The sequence below is a fragment of the Sinocyclocheilus rhinocerous genome, unplaced genomic scaffold (assembly GCF_001515625.1).
Source record: "Sinocyclocheilus rhinocerous isolate Xijiao unplaced genomic scaffold, SAMN03320098_v1.1 scaffold1724, whole genome shotgun sequence".
Taxonomy (NCBI): domain Eukaryota; kingdom Metazoa; phylum Chordata; class Actinopteri; order Cypriniformes; family Cyprinidae; genus Sinocyclocheilus; species Sinocyclocheilus rhinocerous.
In genome coordinates, this window is record NW_015626034.1 from 1,570,109 (window position 1) to 1,582,362 (window position 12,254).

General features: G+C 38.4%; 1 pseudogene; it reads left to right on the forward strand.

Annotated features, from left to right (window-relative positions):
• LOC107708823 (F-box-like/WD repeat-containing protein TBL1XR1) overlaps positions 1 to 12,254 on the forward strand; it is a 26,258-nt pseudogene that overhangs the window by 6,280 nt on the left and 7,724 nt on the right.

A 12,254-nucleotide genomic window follows, 5' to 3' on the forward strand; every position in this document is an offset into this window, starting at 1 on the left:
TAAGGCTATGTTCACACTTGGCGTCTTTTTTGAAGCTGCCAGCGTCTGTTTTACATTATAATCCTATAAAGTAAACCGTGTTTTCAAAAAAGTCCTGAGCGCTTTTTAAAACGCCACCGCCGGCGTCTTTTTCTGCAGCTCAGAGCGTCTTTTCAAGTTGAAAAAAGTTAAACTTTTCTGACAAAAGCGCCCTACGTCAAGCGCCTTTTTGACATCAGACCAATGACAAGCAAGTGGCGAGTCGTTTCCATAACAAAAACAACAAGAAAAATGGAAAAGATAGCCGGTAGATTAGTTCGTACTATGTCAAAAAAGACGCCAAGTGTGAACACGCCCTAAGCTATTATCATTAGACCTATTCAAACCAAATCCAACAGTATCTGCCATAATATCAAGTGCGCATCATTGATCATTGTTCTCGCTAATATTTTCTCATAACATGAGATCTGCCGTTTAGTTTAAAGATGAATTATTGTGCACCTATAGCACTCCTCGCTGTCATTAAAACATAGAATGCCACAGGAAAATTGATCAAGCGCATCCACTACAAATATGTCTAAATTCATATCATTTTGGTTTAACTTCTGCGTAATGACTTCATGTAATTTCCCATCACGTTTGTTTTTATAAATCCCACCTTTTGCGTAGGAAGTGGCGTACGCCTCTTTCAGGGCAGGTTTTGTGCGTACGCAACAGTTATAAATGAGGCCCCTGGTCTGTGATTGCTATGACTGTCTGATAAAAGATTTTTATGTAAAGATATTTAGCCAGACTGATCTTACACTGCTTAAGAATGTTATGTTTTTTAAGCACATTTTATTTGATTGTCAATATGGAAACAGTTGCACTTTCAGGGCTGTTGACACGTCGTAAACAACAGGGAGTCGTGTCATATATGATGGGTTGCTGTTTTACGTGAAGGCTTATTAGACTGTGAAAGAGGCTTAAAGACCAAACAAGAGGCTGTACGAGTGCATCTGGACTGAGTATTTCCTCTTGTTTAACACATGCAGTTCTTCCTATCGCAATATCCGTCCCTGCTGTGTAGCTTCCTAACAGTTCTTTCCAGTGGTGAGCAAATGGCTGGAAAATTTCCCCAGGGCTAAAATGGGCTTGCATGAGAAAGTTCAGTCGAGGAGGTCAGGTTCAGTTCTCTGTTTGGTTAAAAGGTTTGCGCTGTTTATGTGTACTGAGAAGCAGGTTTACTACATCTAGCCACTTTTGCTGGGATGATTAAAAAAATAATAAATTGTACAAACCAGTCAGATTTACTACTGTCTGCCTATCTATCTATCTATCTATCTGTCTATCTATCTATCTATATCTATCTACCTACCTACCTACCTACCTACCTACCTAACTACCTACCTAACTAACTAACTAATACTTAAAACCTGTTATTGTATGTATTTTATTGTATTTTATGTCAGGAAGGTATAATATATAAAACATTTAACTTAATTTTATATTTTTTCACCTTAGCAAAAAAAAGTGTTAAAGCAGCAGGGAAATTAAAATACCAAAATTATGAAGAAAAACATAACATAAATAATGTGCATGACTTGTTAATAAATAATAAGTAATAAATGTTTTTGTTGTTTTTTGGTTTAAATTTAGTTTATAAATTTTAGTTTTAAATTATTTTTAGTTGTTTATTTTAGTAGAATTTTATGAGCTATCAGCTGATGAGAAGTTTAAATGATCTGTTTTCTGTGTTAATATATTTCATAATAAAATTGAATCGGCATCCTTACTGGTTTGCTGCTTATTTTTTTGGGAAACCATTTTATTTAAGTATTGTGTTTTAGGATTCTTTGAATAGAAAGTAAAAAAAAACATTTATGTAAAATAGAAATCTTGAAACATTATGCATTCATGTCCTTGTTTTATGAAAATATAAATTTCTTATCAAAAAGCTAGCTGAGCCTAAACTTTTGCAAGTCGGTGTGTACTATATGAAGTGTGTTCAGTAATGTCAATGCTCTATGCTGTTGGTGAAGCACAGTAACACAACGTGCCTTTGTTTTCCAGGCTCCACTCTCGCCTTGACCTCTTGGTTCACCCAGGATCCAAAATGAGCATAAGCAGTGATGAGGTCAATTTCCTTGTCTACAGATACCTGCAGGAGTCAGGTGTGTATCTGATAGTTATCTGCACACTAGCTTCTTCATTTCAGCTAACAGCACATACTCTGTGTGTACCCTGTTTCATATTGCATGCAGTGGCAGGTTTTTGCCCTTTGTCATGTTTATTTCCTAGGAACTAATTAGTGGTTCGTAGGGCTGTGTATCACCAGCAAAGTCACGATGCGATACGTATCACGATACGGGACTGCACTGAATTTCACCTCAGAAGAATTTAGTAAAACAGCTGATTATTAAACACTGCATACTATAGGGCTGTTGCCAACTATTGGCAGAGCAGGCAGTTGACCTCTGCATTATGAAGGGCCTCCATAACTACCACAGTACAATATAGGTAATGGCATATGTTTCATGCTTACATTGTGCACTCCTCACCAGGTACAATATTCTGATTGATTGCATCTTGTTTTGAAGCCCATAAATAAGAATGTACTTGTTTTAATAAATTTATATTGTAATGTACTCATTCTAATATATTTAAATCATCTTAACATTGCTGGTAGGTTATCATTGCACAAATCAACACACTCTCTACCTTTAAAAAAATAAAAATAAAAATTAGAAGAGTTCTAAACTAATGTGCTGTCTTCACTGTACCTCACGCACACACGTTTAGTCACTCATGCAGCACGCACGCACAGACATTCTTTTTTAGCGCTGCCCCCCAATTTTATCAATAAAATTGCTTAATCGCTGAAGAGCTACATTATCTTTCTCAACAAGGAGCTGGTAACATCATCGTTTCTAAAGCAATTAAAGGTACAATATGTAAGTTTTCACCGCTAGAGGGCGCGTATTCAAAACACAGCTTCACTGTTAATAGAGAAACACGGCATAACGGTGGTAATTTATACATACACAGCCTCTCTCTCTCTGTTATAAATGAACACTTGATAAATTACACTTTTCTGAGAATAGAATAGTGGAGCTCGCTAAACTGCAAGCTAGCCGGTCTTTTCAGAAAGCTGGCACGTTTATCCACAGTGGAGAGAGCGTGCGTGCACATGGTTGCCAGGTTGACAAAAACAATTAACACACTTAGCAGATATTTCCGTATTGGGCAACTGGGAAGCTCCGTTTCGGGGATTACGTCTCTTTATATCAGGCAACCCCGGTTGTGTTCCTCTGCGGCCAGATTAAACCTTGTTGTAGCCTATATATTATACTCTGTTCATTATTTTTTTTTAGAAACCTTGCCCTTTTCTACTCCGTTTTAAACGCTTGTATTCAAATTAAGCTCGGTCCACTGCAGCGCACGTGCTGCGATATCGATAAAGGGACAGCTTTATCGATAATCGTATCGTCAAATCTCTGTGACGATACATCTTTGTATTGAACACAGCGTTAGTGGTTCGACCACCTAACGAACCACCCGGAACAACCTAGAACCCACATTACATTCTAAAAACCACTCAGGACAATAGCAACTGCATAGAAACTCCTTGGCAATTATCCACATCTTGACAGTGTGTTTTGGGCAAACATCACATACTTTTTGTTCATTGAATGTAAAAATGTGATTTTTAAAATTATTATTATTATATGCTGTTCTTTTAAAGTTGTCAGAACTAATATCAGTGGTATTTCACTATATAGGTCACTTTAGTTAGTGTACTATTTCAATAATTTAACCCTTCAAACCATTTTAACTCCTTCAAACTAGAGTTTACAGATTGTCAAATAAACAAACGCTGCACATCCATTCATATCAATGGAAATAGTGCACTGTAATGACAGAGAGTGAAACTTTCAGCTAGTCAGTGTTCAGGTGTAGGCAAGTGAAAATGATATGTGCTAAACTTAGTCTTAACCTTTAACCCAAACACTGGCAAGTGAAATCTTAACAATTTACCTCCTACAATTTACATCTTAACAATTGACATTTAGTCGCCTAGCATTAAAGGGGGTCATATGATGCGATTTCCTTTCTCTTTGGAGTGTTACAAGCTCTTGGTGCATAAAGAAGATCTGTAAAGTTGCAAAGACTAAAGTCTCAAATCCAAAGAGATATTATTTATAAAAGTTAAGAGTCAACCACGCCTACCTAAAACGGCTCGTTCTAACACGCCCCCACATATCTACCTCACTATGTGGAAATATTTGCATAACGCCGGCCAAATGTTCACGCAAAGAAAGAAGGTGTAACGTTTATTCTCGCTGTAGTATTGTTGTTGCCGCCGCCGCCAGGCGCTGAGTGTTTCGTTGTGAAAGCGAAACTAATTTGTTTGGCCTTCCAAAAGAGGACGATATCCGCTTCGTCATGCCTGGAGCTGATCTGTGCTGGTCGCTGAGGAAATACATCAACTGCACGCTGTGGATGTATGGTAAGGGGCATAATATTTCCGTGGTATTCGTCCAATCACAACGCACTGGATAGCTGGCCAATCAGAGCACACCTCGCTTTTCAGAACGATGAGCTTTGTTAAAAATCGACGCGTTTCAGAAAGGCGGGGCATAGAGGAGAAACAATATTTGTCATGACAACTCTCGGAGGGATTGGCATGATAATGTACATGACAATGTTAATGTATTTGGTCTTGGTGGAATAGATCTGCTACGCTGCTGCTGCGACAGAGCAAGTGCCGAGACTTGCTACTGCCAATACATCCACAAAATGCTGCTGTGAGCATGTAAGAAATATTGCTGCTGCAAATATAACATACATGAAATAACCCCCATATAGCGTACATGAATCACCTCGTAGCAGATCTATACAGGTGGAGCTGGGGAAGGTGGAGGGTTTCTGAAGCAAGCTGCAACTGCTACGGCAAGCACTAGTCATATATTTGAATGTTGAGCAGCGAGCTCATTGGCTACCGATACAGGAGAGAACCAATCAGCTCTACCATGTGATAATGATGTCATTAGGTCAGATTGAGTTAGACCATGCGCCATCTAGAGTTTCATGCCAGAACTCTGTATTTGCATAGTGACTTTCTTGAAATGTGCAAGGTTGTTTAAAACACAAATACACATCGAGTTTTATTTATAAGTGTTTATTATCATTGATTTACTATTGTAGTTTTTTTGTTTTCTGTCACTTTAATTTTAGTTACAGTAATTTTGATGGTTTTTCATTAGTTTTTTTTAAATGTCTAAATAGTTTTTATTTATTCGATTTAGTTATTTTAGCACCTCAAGCAAAAATAAAAAATATATTGCCTTTGCAGCTAGCTAGAATAAAACAAGTTAACTGTTTATGTAGTAATTTTAGTAATTTAATTTCAGTTATTATTTAGTTTCAAGTAACAAATGTTTTTATGCTTTAAGTTTTAGTTATTGAGAATAACCCTGGTTTGAAATCAGCTGCCTGTCAGTTGACAAAATTGGGTCAGGAGGACTGTTATCGATTATGTAACATTTTTACAGTTTCTTTATTGACTTGGAACCAGAGTACCAATAATTTTGACCTCACTATTCACAAATACTTGTTCCTAAATGGTAACAGGAGCTGTCTTCCTTTCCCCTGCAGGCTTTTCCCACTCAGCGTTCACCTTTGGCATAGAGAGCCACATCAGCCAGTCCAACATCAACGGAGCTCTGGTGCCCCCTGCTGCCCTCATCTGCATCATCCAGAAAGGCCTGCAGTATGTGGAGGCTGAAGTCAGCATCAATGAGGTCAGCGCTGGTACCGCTACCAGATATGGATATTTCGCAATTTGTCCATTACTTATGCAAGGTGCACTGAATCTGAAAAAATGTACTCAACCTTCTTGTACCTGTTGTGTAACATGTCACAGGACGGTACTCTGTTTGATGGACGACCGATCGAGTCGCTGTCGTTGATTGATGCAGTGATGCCAGACGTGGTGCAAACGAGGCAGCAGGTGTATAAGGATAAGCTGGCTCAGCAGCAAGCTGCCGCCACCTCCAGCACCACAGCGGCCGCCACTGCAAAGAACGGAGAGAACACGGCTAATGGAGAGGAGAACGGATCTCACACGCTGTCTAGTAAGCTCACACCCTACATTATTTGTCAAAACTGTTGAAATTGTCAATAAGGAATACTATTTAGTCCATAACATGGTTGAACCTGTGACCAAAAACCACAAAAAAAAAATTGTCAGCATTTACCTACCCTTGTGAGGGCTTTTCACAATATTAATTATTAATGATTAGCCATTACCCCCTGGTCATTCTCAACCCTGGGTTATTGTTTTCACCCTGGGTTAGGAATTAATCCTGGATTGTCAGGTTGCGAGTTTTCACACAGTACATTTGTAAACCCCAGATTAATGTTCTTTGCATATTTGTGGCATCGATAAAATGTATTGGACAAATACAGCATGTGACCTGTTTAAATAACATCTTGTCTCTGGTTTTTGCTGATATACCATCAGTTTGTCCTGACTCCTGAATAGACATTTCCGACCATAACCAGTGTTTTTTTTTTAGAGATTATACTATTATAGTATTTATTTATATTTTGGATTAGCTTGTATTTGCTAGATTTTGAGTTTTTATTTTAGTTTTAGTTATTGCTATTTTCTTTTTCTTTTTTTATTCTGTTTAGCTTCTCTTTTTTTTTCTTTTTTTTTAATAACCTAACTCAAGCTTATTTTTGTTTAGTTCTAATTTTTAAGTTAAAAAAAGGTGCATTTTTAAAGAACATCATGGCTGTTCAGTTACATATATGAATAAAGCACATTGGTTGTCTTTAGGATGAATGATGTTTGGGGGTGGGAATCTTTAAACACCTCACAATCACATTCCAATTCTGATCCATTTCTAAAACAATTCTTAACTTACTTTTTATTATTATTCATGAAGATAACAGACTTGAAATATCAAATTTATTTGTGCAGTTTTATTAAATTACTTTTAGAATTCAAATTGCTTTTAAAAATAATTACAAATTAATATTAAATCAAAAAATTGAGAATTATTAACTAAACTAAATAAAGATTCAAAACATACAAGCAAGTATAAATAAAGGGGAACAAAGAAACACATTACAAGCAATGAACAAAATGTGTTTTCAGTGTCTGAGAGTGTTTTAAGTATCTAAATTTTTCCAGACAAGCACAATTTTTTTTTTCTCAGCATTATTGCTGTCTGACTATTACTGCTAACGTCATAGACGGCTGCAACACTAATAGGCTGTAGTCACACTAATGCACAAATCTATTTTAACATATCAATGTTGTATCCTGTCCTAACTGACAAGACATAACTGACTGTGTTTACATTAAAATCACAATCACATAACTGCTTATATGAAGTCACACACAACCTTATGCTGCAAACTCACTTCAGAACAAAGACACAAAGTGCACTTGAGCACTTGAAAGCAGATGTCTGTCAGTAAGTAAGCTTAGTGTATCAAATTATAACTGCATTCCAAGCAGCATAAAAGAGGCCTTCGTAGAGCATTTGGAAAGAAAAACACTGAAACCTCACACGCTCAAGCAAAGTTTCTCACAATGTATATACTGTGCAATAAAGTCTATGATTTTCTTTTGGGGCATAATTGGCAGCAAACAGAGTACAGCTGTCTCTAGTGTACACACGTGTCATCTCACATACACAGAAAAAAACTATCTCAGAAACATAGAAGAGAGAATTGTGATCCATTGTAGAATCTACTGTTGTTGTCCCTCCCCTAATAATGCCTCTTCTTTTGACAGATCACCACTCAGACATGATGGAGGTGGACAGGGCAGTGGAGATCCCAGCCAGTGAAGCCATGGTGCTGCGGGGCCATGAGTCTGAGGTCTTCATCTGTGCTTGGAACCCTGTCAGTGAGCTGCTGGCGTCTGGGTCGGTATTAAGCCAAAGCCACAGTTTATTTTCTCAAACTGAATTTTAATTCAAAGTTCTGTCATGAAATGGTTGCAGGATGATAGTTTCTATCTCAATCTGATATAATGACACCATTTTTCTCATGGCGTAGCTGACTGATTTCTTTCGCATCAGCAACCAATGAGCTTGCTGCACAACATTCAAATACTTGGCTAGAGCTTGCTGTAGAAGTTGTAGTGCGCTTCAGAAACCCTCCTCCATCCCCAGCTCCACCTGTGTAGATCTGCTACAGGGTAATTCATGTATGTTGTATTTAAAGGTCATTTTATATGTGCAGCAGCAGTATTTCTTACATGCTCTGTACAGCATGTCTGCGCATGTATTGGCTGTAGCAAGTCTCTGTATTTGCTCTGCAGCAGCAGCAGTGTAGCAGATCTATTCCACCAAGACCAAACACATTAACATTGCCATGCACATTACCGTGCTAAACTTCCTGAGAGTTGTCATGACAGAAGTCCAGTTATTGTTTTGCATGTCTTAGCTTAAAGGGTCATGAAACCCCCCCCGCTTCAGCACTGGTTAGTTCTCACCACAGTTTTAAAAAATGCTAAAAAAAGTGGGCGTGGTGCGCAGCGGAGTGGAGGTGGAAGCGGGGAGACAGACAACACACACAGCTTCGTCTGACAGTTTCATTTCGCTCCCATCGAGTTAAAGGTCTCGCTGTAGTACTGTTGCTGCCGCCGCTGCCATGTCGTGAGGACACTGTGTTTCTCGTTGTGAAAGCGAAACTACTTTGTTTGGCCTTCCAAAAGAGGACGATATCCGCTTCGTCATGCCTGGAGCGGATCCGTGCTGGTTGCTGAGGAAATACATCAACTTCGCGCTGTGGATCGCCGGATCGGAGTCCAGCCCTGGGTCGCCACATGTGGTTGCCCGCCCGCCGCCGCTCACTCAAGCCGGCCTCCGCTCACTTTAGCCGCCGGCCTCTGCTCACTCTAGCCCGCCGTGTGTGACATTGTGTTTCGTTGTGAAAGCGAAACTACTTTGTTTGGCCTTCCAAAAGAAGAATAAGAACACGCAGTCTCATGAATAATTTAATAGACACCGGCGTGTCATTGATGTACTATAGTCCATTGCCACCTCACAAATTGTGACGTCAACACGATGTAGGTTTTAAACCCGGAAGATGAAAATAGCGCAAAAAAGCTTAAAATTAACCAATTTTCTCCAACAGTTAAAATTATCGGATGCTAACATTGTCTTCTATGATGTGCAACACAAACACCTCTGCTAAAATCTCAGAAAAAGTAGTCTGGGGTTTCATGACCCTTTAATGTCCTGTACTTTTTGAATGGGAATTCATCTCTGTGTTTTGTTGTTGCCATCAGCTCTGGAGACTCAACCGCACGGATCTGGAACCTGAGTGAGAACAGCGCGGGAGGATCCACTCAGCTGGTGCTGCGGCACTGCATTCGGGAGGGGGGGCAGGATGTACCCAGTAACAAAGACGTCACCTCACTGGACTGGAATGTGAGTGCTGGGACTAGCGCTTATGAACTGCAGTAACCCTGCATGCAACTTTTGCATCTGAGCCTCTTTCTTTATTCCACACACATCATACAAAGAACAAATTACTCAAATTCATATTTTTCTGTCTCGTGTTGGACAGAGTGAAGGTACACTTCTCGCCACAGGATCCTATGATGGCTTTGCCAGGATATGGACTAAAGATGGTGAGCTTTGTTAACTTACAAATCATTACATCATCAATTACAAAATCCTGTTTATCTAACAAGTGTCCCATAACTGTCAGGTAATCTTGCCAGTACACTGGGGCAGCACAAAGGTCCCATATTTGCTTTAAAGTGGAACAAGAAAGGAAATTTTATCCTCAGCGCTGGTGTTGATAAGGTACAGTATAATCTTATGTGATTATCATATACTGTCAAAATAAGATGATGTGGTGAGGTTGAGATGCTAATGTGAATCTGCACCTTTCAGACCACCATTATTTGGGATGCACACACGGGAGAGGCCAAACAGCAGTTTCCATTCCATTCAGGTGAGTAACAAAAATCACCACAAGCAGGACATTCATTTATCCAAAGCTGACCTTCACATTATTGCTAATCCAGTTGAAAACTGAGGGAAAACTCTTTGTTAAATTCACTAATTAATGCACATTAATGAACATATGCATGGCAGGTTTTCTCAGCTGTATTGTTTGTGATGTGAACTGCAGAATCTTCGGTATAGCGATTAGCTGTGGGATTCTTTTTTTAATGCCCACTGAGAAGGGTTCTTTATTATAGATAGAAATCTACTTTTGGTTTCAATTTAGAAAACTTTTTCCTTGTCACCCAAATGTGCCGGTTGTACATTAGCTAGTTTCAAAAGAATGGTCATGAATTATGTAATTTGCATTTGCCACCTGCAGCTCCGGCTCTGGACGTGGACTGGCAGAGCAACAACACGTTTGCCTCCTGCAGCACGGACATGTGCATTCACGTGTGTAAACTGGGCCAGGACAGACCAGTCAAAACATTCCAGGGCCACACAGTAAGCCACTTACATTAGATATTCTACTATTGCATATATTCTCTTGTTAAAGGGGTCATATGATGCGATTTCATTTTTTCCTTTCTCTTTGGAGTGTTACAAGCTCTTGGTGCAGACTGGTCTCCCAGAAACCCTAAAAGGTGATATTTTGACCCTGTAAAGAATTAAATATGAAGTCAGAAATACCACTTTTTTTAATCAAATAGTTTTTTTTATCAAACTGTCTTTTGAACAATCAAAAACAAAGTTTCAATGCCAACAAAGGGAAAAAAAAAAAATTTATATAAATAAATGTATAAATATATTTATTATTATTAATATTTAATCTAATGTAATATAATTTACACAGACATAAAATAGATTGTGAATAAATAAAATTATAGTGGCAAAAACATTGTTACAGAACAGGCTGTGTATATAAAAAAACATGGATATAATTATCTATCCCTGTAAATATATCTTAATAAAATGATCTTAAAGTTTTCAATTGTTTTAATTAGTGATTGAATGTTCATTTTTATTATGGTTGAAAATGCGTAACAATGATGATTGAAATACATGTACCTCAAATACCTGCTGTATCATTTTGAATAGACATTTTCAATTTTGTTTTTAGTTTGTCTCATGTACGAAATATTTAGTAAACAAATCCAAATTTCTGCATTTGGCAGGCACTTTTATCCAAAGCGACTTGCGCTGCATGCAGACGACACATTTAAAGTTCAGGCATTATGTGGGAATCAAGCCCATGATATCAGCATTGCTAGCACCATGCTCTGCTGTTTGAGCTAGAACTCTTTTATTCATCTGTAATCTCAGTAACAATATAACATTTGTTCTTGCCATTACAAAATCAGCAGGGGTTTTTGTTGTTGTTGTTGAAAATTAGAAGTCCTTTTTCCTGAGGATCATGAATAAGCAAATATGCACCAAATATGATAGATACAACATTTTAGGGTTAAGCATCCTAACTGATTACATCACTGATGATTTGCACTCCTTTATCCTCAGAATGAAGTCAATGCAATCAAATGGGATCCAACAGGAAATCTCTTGGCCTCCTGCTCTGATGACATGACCCTAAAGGTGAGATACAGCCAACCAGCCATTTCTCTTTTGATGATTTAGCTTTTTAATAATGTGTTTGCATTAAAGTGCCCCTATTATGCCATTTTTATGGTTCCTAAAATGTAATCTATTTAAAGTCTCCTACAATAGGATTACATGCATGCAAGGTCAAAAAAATATTTCGTTTTCTCAAAATATGCATTTAATATCACCTCATTTTCCAGCGATTCTCAAAACGATTCGTTCGAAGTAGTTCAAAGATTCAGTCTCTCTAAACCCCTCCTTTCCGTGAGCCTGCTCTGCTCTGATTGGTCAGATGGCCTAGTCTGTTGTGATTGGTCTACGGCGTACAGCGCGTTTCGGAAACGATACGCCAAATTTCAACTGTATTTTGAATGCTCTATAGAAAATATAAACATCTATTATTTATCATACTTACAGGTTGTGATTCAGTGGAGCAACTGGTCCAAATAAACAGGATACTGATCCATCTTTCAGCAGCAAGCGTTTTGTGAATCCCGCGTTGAACTCGCCGAGATTAGAGAAGCAGTTGTCAGTAGAATTGATGTGTTTGTGGGTGGGGTCAAGTTGTTCGCGGCCGGCCAACGTAGAACATAGGCGCGCATTAGTTAATGACGTAATCAAACAGACAATGAACACTATGAACAGCAATGATTATATGTTGCAATCAAACTTGTAGCAAAATTTGGTAGTTTATGTTGTTTCAGGGTTGGCATCATC